The sequence below is a fragment of the Oryx dammah genome, unplaced genomic scaffold (genome assembly GCF_014754425.2).
Source record: "Oryx dammah isolate SB20612 unplaced genomic scaffold, SCBI_Odam_1.1 HiC_scaffold_21, whole genome shotgun sequence".
In the NCBI taxonomy this organism is placed as follows: Eukaryota; Metazoa; Chordata; class Mammalia; order Artiodactyla; family Bovidae; genus Oryx; species Oryx dammah.
In genome coordinates, this window is record NW_024070205.1 from 12021829 (window position 1) to 12029602 (window position 7774).

At 39.3% G+C, this 7774-nt stretch overlaps 1 pseudogene; it reads left to right on the plus strand.

Moving 5' to 3' along the window:
- The first annotated feature begins 219 nt into the window (after positions 1-219).
- On the plus strand, positions 220-7108 carry LOC120880434 (annotated as a pseudogene).
- Positions 7109-7774: the final 666 nt, after the last annotated feature.

Consider the following 7774-nt stretch of genomic DNA (forward strand, 5'->3'; position numbering starts at 1 on the left):
GTTAGACACCAATTGTAACTTTGCAGTAGTTTACCTTGTTTTCTAGATAAAGTTGTCATATTTTTTAGTGCTTTCTAAACTCTAAATATTTACATTAGTCAATGACATGTCAGGCTGAAAAACATCTAAAGATTTTAGACTTTTAATTTCTAATTCACTGTCACCAACTAAGGCTAAAAAATTCAATACAAAAAGATACAAATGCATAAATATTTAATGATGATAAAAAATACATTTATGAGAAATGACAACATACGTTACCTTCACTTGAGCATTACCTCAGAACACACTTTTTTATTTGAGTTCAAAATGGCTCAGGCAACTCCCAACATCAACAATGCATTTGGCTCAGGAACGGTTAATGAACTTGAATAAAAAAGTCGCTCTAATTTGCTCACATCATTGCTATAGTCTCAAGGCTTCCCTCATAGCTCAGCTGGTAAAGAATCTGACTGGTTTAAGTGAGTGAAAGTCGCTCAGTCGTGTCCAACTCTTTGCAACCCCATGGACCATATATACAGTCCATGGAACTGTCCAGGCCAGAATACTGGAGTGGGTATCCATTCCCTTCTCTAGGGGATCTTCCCAACCCAGAACTGAAACCAGGTCTCCTGCATTGCAGGTGGATTCTTTACCAGCTGAGCCACCAGAGAAGTCCTCTACAGTCTAAAGTAAATCTAAAATAAACAGCAAGTAATAAGTCATTAGCAAAACACAAAAGGCTAGAAACACACATTAAAATGATGTATAACATAACCACACTTATTTAAGAATACATTTCAATATCAAATGGCAAAATTCCAACAATGCAAAACTCCAATTACATTTGTACTGACTTAAAAATTAGAAGCCTTACAGCTCGTTATGCTTTTGCTTTCTCTTAAAATGCTCTAGGGGAAACCAGCTACCACATGAGAAGTTTGATTCCTTTGGCACAAATGTACAGTGCATTTTGGTTCAAGAAAGTTTTGCAAAGGAGGCAAGAGTCTTGAAGATGAGGAATGGAGTGGCTGGCCATCAGAAGTCGACAATGACCAATTGAGAGTAATCATCGAAGCTGGTCCTCTTCCAACTACACGACAAGTTGCTGAAGAACTCAGTGTTGACTGTTCTATGGTCATTCGGCATTTGAAGCAAATCGGAAAGGTGAAAAAGCTCGATAACTGAGTGCCTCATGAGCTGACTGTAAAAAAAAAAAAATCATCGTTTTGAAGTGCTGTCTTTCTTATTCTACACAACAACTTTCAACCATTTCTTGATCAGACTGTGATGTGCGACAAAAAGTGGATTTCATATGACAACCGGCAATGACCAGCTCAGTGGCTGGACTGAGAAGAAGCTCCAAAGCACTTCCCAAAGCAAATTTGCACCAAGAAAAGGCCATGGTCACTGGTAGTCTGCTGCCAGTCTGATCCACTACAGCTTTCCGAATCCTGGAGAAACCATTACCTCTGAGAAGTATGCTCAGCAAATTAATGAGATGCACCAAAAACTGTAATGTCTGCAGCCTGCATTGGTCAACAGAAAGGGCCCGGTTCTTCTCCATGACAATGCCCAATGGCATGTCGCACAACCAATGCTTCAAAAGTTGAATGAACTGGGCTATGAAGTTTTGCCTCTTCCGCTATTTTCACCTGACCTCTTGCCAACCAACTATCACTTCTTCAAGCATCTTGACAGCTTTCGGCAGGGAAAACATTTCTACAACCAGCAGGAGGCAGAAAATGCTTTGCAAGAGTTTGTTGAATTCCAAAGCATGAGTTTTTATGCTACAGGAATAAACAAACATTTCTTGTTGGCAAAATGTGATAATCAAAACATAATCAAATATATTTTGATTAATAAAGATGTATTTGAGCCTAGTTATAATGATTTAAAACTCATGGTCTGGAACCACAATTACTTTTTTACCAACCTACCACTTAGCTTCAAAAGTCCCAGAGCTTCATTCCTCTGTGTTCTATTGGTCAATCCAGTCTCTCAACCCAGCCCAGTTTCAAGGGAAGGAAGGGAAAATTCCACTTTTCCATGGGGGAATGACATAAAAAATCAATTCCACTGTATGATGGGGGAATGGTCTCAGGAGGAAAAAATAATGGCAACTATCTGGGGAAAAAACTATCACAAAGACTATTCTTTGTACAGTACATGAATTAACTGCTGCAAGACTTTGGGGGATAGTTTCTTACTATACATTAGATGATTTTCTGCAGGAGTTTACATGACTTCAAGATGGGTGAGGTCCTTGGGGAGGGTGTGTCTAGGTGCTTATTTCCACTTTATTTTGAAAAATACAAAAATTCACTTTGTAAGGGTGTAAATGGAAGCAAAATTATTTTGAATAAACTTATATCACCTTATCAATTTCAGCATTACAACTGGTTTTTGTTCATTATACTTTTATTAATAAAATATGTTTCTGAAATTATTTGGTGGTAATCATTTCATTAAGGAAGCATAACTCTGAAGTGGACTCCTTACTTATGAAAACTATTAATGTTTGAACACAAAATTCCATTAACACCTGCCAAATGTCCTTGATGTTAAATACTAGTAGTCTCCTAATTATTATTCTGCCTTATATCTATGTCGTGAATAGTGAAAGTTGTTCTGTTTTTAAGAAACCAGCAAAGGGGAAAAAAGGGAAAAAAATTAAAGACAAACAAGTATGCTACTTGATGCTACTTTTTAAACTGTACCATCAAGAGTTCTTGAAACATAATTACAACTTAATCTACACCTAAAAGTTCTTGACAAATTTAAACAATTTTAATTCCTAAGGAAAAGAGTATTTAATCTGCAATGTGTATTACACATATTACCACATTTTAAAACGTGCAGTTTCCTAAATTCATATTATCCCAGTTTTACTGGTAAGAAACCAGGTTTATTGAATTTGAGTCATTTGCCCAAGTTGGCATGGCTAAAAAAATGTGGTCTGAGGTCTATGGCTCTCCATTTACTCTGCTGTTTACAACATACATGGACATTCATGATTATCTCAACTTAACACTCCTTTCACTGGGGTTCACAAGAACTGACTCCTATTCCCTGGTTTCCAAACTCTACATTATTTAAAGCTAAAATTTATTCATTTATTTACTCATTTGTCAACAAATATTTAGTGCATACTATTTATGAGATTAAAGTAGTTAAGGGAGTTGAAACATTTAAGATGCCTCTCCTTATTTCCTGTCTCCAGAGAATTAAGAAGATGTGCATTCCACAGTTTCTTTTCTGAAATAAACAAAACCCCAAAAGCTCAAGATAGCACCTGAATTTGTTTTCATTTTAATTTTTATGTCAGGTCTGGGCTAAGTTGGACCAAATTTGAGGGAAAACCATTGACTTGCAGTCAGCTGAGACATGACTTAGTTAATTTCATTGGCAAATTGCCTCCCTGACTAAGGAAAAGTCAAGGCCTGAGCATGTCTGTGGCCAAAATGACCTTTCTCTTCTGGAGGACATGGCCTTGCCTTTGCTAAAGCAAGGAACAAATTTAAGTCAAAAAAGAACTTGAGGGGAAGAGTTTTCCTTATGCTTCAATGGAAGTTGATGTTGAAATGACAGGTGTAATAAACTAAGAAGAGTAAAAGAATAGTTGGGAAGAAGGCTGTATTATTTCTCAATCTTTTCCAACTTTTTAGATTTTTCAGATATACTGTTAGTCTTTACTTGTAAAATTAAGACACATATAACAATATCCAACTCTTAAAGCCCATATTACCTTTCTTTTACAGCTCTGTCAGGATTCAGAGGGGACGCATTTTGGGTGGGGGTATGAGTTGGGGTAGAAGGTGATATTAATGTTTTATTAATGTTAAATGGAACTAAGATACATCTACACAATAAAAATGGCATTTTTGGAAAAAATGACATGGAAAATGCTCATGACATAATGAAAACTAAAACATCAGAAGACAGTATTACATTACAGACTGAGACCAAAGACTAGGGGAAAAAAAGACTGGGAAAAAAAATTACCTGTGTTATATCAGGGTGTGCATATTTACTGTGATTTTAACTTTTTCCTAGTACTTTCCTGTGTTTTTAAACTTTCTGTGGGGTCATGTATTAATAGTGACTTTAACAGTCAGAAAAAAAGTTGTAAAGTCAAGTCTTTGGGCTTGAACAACTACATTTCCATTATGTTATGATCTAGTTATATTTTCCTCACTGGCTTGTTGCTCCTTTATCCCACTAATGAATTCTGTGTATTCATAAAATATTACCCAAGAGGAGATGGAAAATGATGAGATATTTTATGTAACATCCCCAGAGAGGAAAGCAAAGAAAAGGAAGAACAAACAGTAAAATCAGAGGAATAACCAAGGCAAAGATTCAGGATTCTTGCATAAATTACCAATTAGCTTCTCTTGAAATTCTAATTTATTCTTTCCTCATTTTCCCTTTCATTTCCCTAATTTTTTTCTTTCTCCTTCCCTTCTCAAATATTTCCTTTCTTTTCTCCTTCAAACTTCTGCTTTTTGGGGTAATGGTAATAATTATAGCTATCTATTATGTGCACTGCAATATAAGTTTTTAAGGGGCAGGACCAAGGTTCAAATACAGGTCCTCTTGACTCCCAAACTCCACATCATGCTGCCTCCTTATTGTAATCCAAAGGAATAAATTAATGTTTGATTTATCTTGTTAAAAATAAAGGAAAGTGCAGATTGCAGAAATGCTTGTAATGTTTCCACGTCATTTTGATTTGGATTCAAACAAAAGAAAACCAAACCCAAAGGAATCATAATGAAAGTCGCTCAGTTGTGTCCTGTGCTTTGCGACCCAATGGACTATACAATCCACGAAATTCTCCAGGCCAGAATACTGGAGTGGGTAGTCTTTCCCTTCTCCAGGGGATCTTCCCAACCCAGGGATCAAACCCAGGTCTCCTGCATTGCAGGTGGATTCTTTACCAGCTGAGTCACAATCATATCGCCCAGCTTTTCAAATGTTAAATGACATGGCAATATGCGAAATAAAGATTCAGAAATAATCTTCACAATCAGAATATAAATACAAGCTAGAGAAGCCAAACGCACAAGGTGTTGAAAACAAAGGACTGACCATAAGCCACGGAACATTTACATTTATGTTTCTAAATAGCTCTCCTTCATTATACACTAAGATACAATTCTCATCTTCAGCTGAATTTAAAGTAGGAGAAATTTCTCATTTGTTAGGGTAACAGTGTTGAATCAAAAAGCAAATTTACATTTTGCTAAAAGATAAAGGTGCTTCAAGGCTTCCCTGTACAAATGTGGCAGAGATTCAGCGTCAACAAATCCTCCCCACTCTCTTGTCAATGTTTGTTTCTTCATTAAATTGCAAACAAATTAGCAACTTTTCTTGTGTTAATATTCTGGCAATGACGACTGGCACTCACTGTGGATTTACTCTTTTGAAAGTCCTCCCATCAAGATTTCTGGAGAAAATAAATTGTGTTGGTTATTACGAAGCTTAATTAGAGCTCAACTGAGTGGTAATTCACATCTAAAGCTTGATTACACATAGCATCTATTGCTTTTGTCTAATAAGTGCTTTTAAAAATAACTTATGAACATGAAATTCACATAACATAAAAATAACCGTTTTGGAGTGAACAATTCAGTGGCATTTAGCAAAATAACAATGTTGTAAAACCACCACCTGTCTAGTTTCAAAACATTTCCATCACTCTAAAGTAAAATCCCTATCCATTAAGCAGTTCCTCCCAATTCCTTCCCCTTCCAAGCCCCTGTCAACCACCATTCTGTGTTTGATCTCTGGATTTAACAATATGTAATCCTTTGTGTCTGGTTTCTTTCACTCAGTATAATGACTCTGAGGTTCATCTACTTTGCAGCATATATCAATATTTCATTCCTTTTCTTTCTCAGCTTTCAGTTCAGTTCAGTTGCTCAATTGTGTCCAACTCTTTGTGACCCCGTGAATCACAGCACGCCAGGCTTCCCTGTCCATCACCAACTTCCGGAGCTTACTCAAACTCATGTCCATTGAGTCGGTGATGCCATCCAGCCATCTCATCCTCTGTCATCCCCTTCTCCTCCTGCCCCCAATCCCTCCCAGCATCAGGGTCTTTTCCAATGAGTCAACTCTTCGCATAAGGGGGCCAAAGTACTGGAGTTTCAGCTTTAGCACCAGTCCTTCCAATGAACACCCAGGACTGATCTCCTTTAGAATGGACTGGTTGGATCTCCTTGCAGTCCAAGAGACTCTCAAGAGTCTTCTCCAACACCACAGTTCAAAAGCATCAATTCTTTGGTGCTCAGCCTTCTTCACAGTCCAACTCTCACATCCATACATGACCACTGGAAAAACCATAGCCTTGACTAGATGGACCTTTGTTAGCAAAGTAATGTCTCTGCTTTTGAATATGCTATCTAGGTTGGTCATAACTTTCCTTCCAAGGAGTAAGTGTCTTTTAATTTCATGGCTGCAATCACCATCTGCAGTGATTTTGGAGCCCAAAAAGATAAAGTCTGACACTGTTTCCACTGTTTCCCCATCTATTTGCCATGAAGTGATGGCACCAGGTGCCACGATCTTAGTTCTCAGCTTTACTGAGGTATAATTGACAAAACTGAAATATATTTAAAGTGTACAGCATGATGATTTCATATCCATATACATCATAAAAGGATTCCCACAATCAAGGTAATATATCCATCACTCTCATCACGTTATATATTTTTTTTGTCTGTGTGCATGTGAGAACACTTAAGATCTATTATCTTAGCAAATTTAAAATACACAGTACAGTCTAATCAACTATAATCACCATGTTATACGTTAGACCCACAGAACTTACTCACTTTATAACAAAGTTTGTACTCTTCACCAATCTGTTTTCACTGAAATAATGATCATACCTGGCATCCACCATTCTATTCTGTTTCTGTGAGTCTGATTTTTTTCTTTGTAATAAAAATGCTCCCTGCTCCCCCCACCCCTCCTAACCTCCCAGTGCAGCTGGGAGCTGGCCAGCTACCCTCGCATGGAACATGCCCAGACACAGAATCCACAACACCACACAAGGGCCAACCTGGAAGAGGTGCCTACCAGGGGACACGCAGGGGCTCAGGACTGCCAGCACCATTAGGTCGGCTCCAAAGAGCATGTCGAGCATAGAGAGATCTGACTAGAATACTGGTGGTCAGGAAGCAGGCAAGGGAGTTGGTGGCACAGATGAGCAGTACCAAGTCCTAGGCCAGGCACCCACAGAGCAAGCAGAACTAGCTCTGCACAACAGCAGCACACCCTTGATCAAAGCGTTGGGGGTGGCCAGGAGGCGGGTAGGACATGTAGAAAGCAGCTGAAGACCCTGATGCTGGGAAAGATTGAAGGTGGGAGGAGAAGGGGATGACAGAGGATGAGATGGTTGGATGGCATCACCGACTCAATGGACATGAGTTTGAGCAAGCTCTGGGAGTTGGTGATGGATAGCAAGGCCTGGCATACTGCAGTCCATGCGGTTGCAGAGTTGGACACGACTGAGAGACTGAACTGAACTGAACTGAAGGTCCACAGGGTCTGGGCTGGGGGTGATGCCTGCTGCTTGGCTGGATGGCTCCTGCAGAGGTAGGCCTCCACCTTCACTCCGGGGGCTCCCACCCACAGCCTAGGCCCTGGGCGCCTGGATACAGCCGATAGTCACCACAACAGCAGCAGGAGACCACGGAAGGGGGCCCGCTCAGGCCTTTGCCCTGGCCAGCTGCCTCCACAGGGTCACCACCAGCAGGCCCAGCGCCACAGACACAGAGAGGTA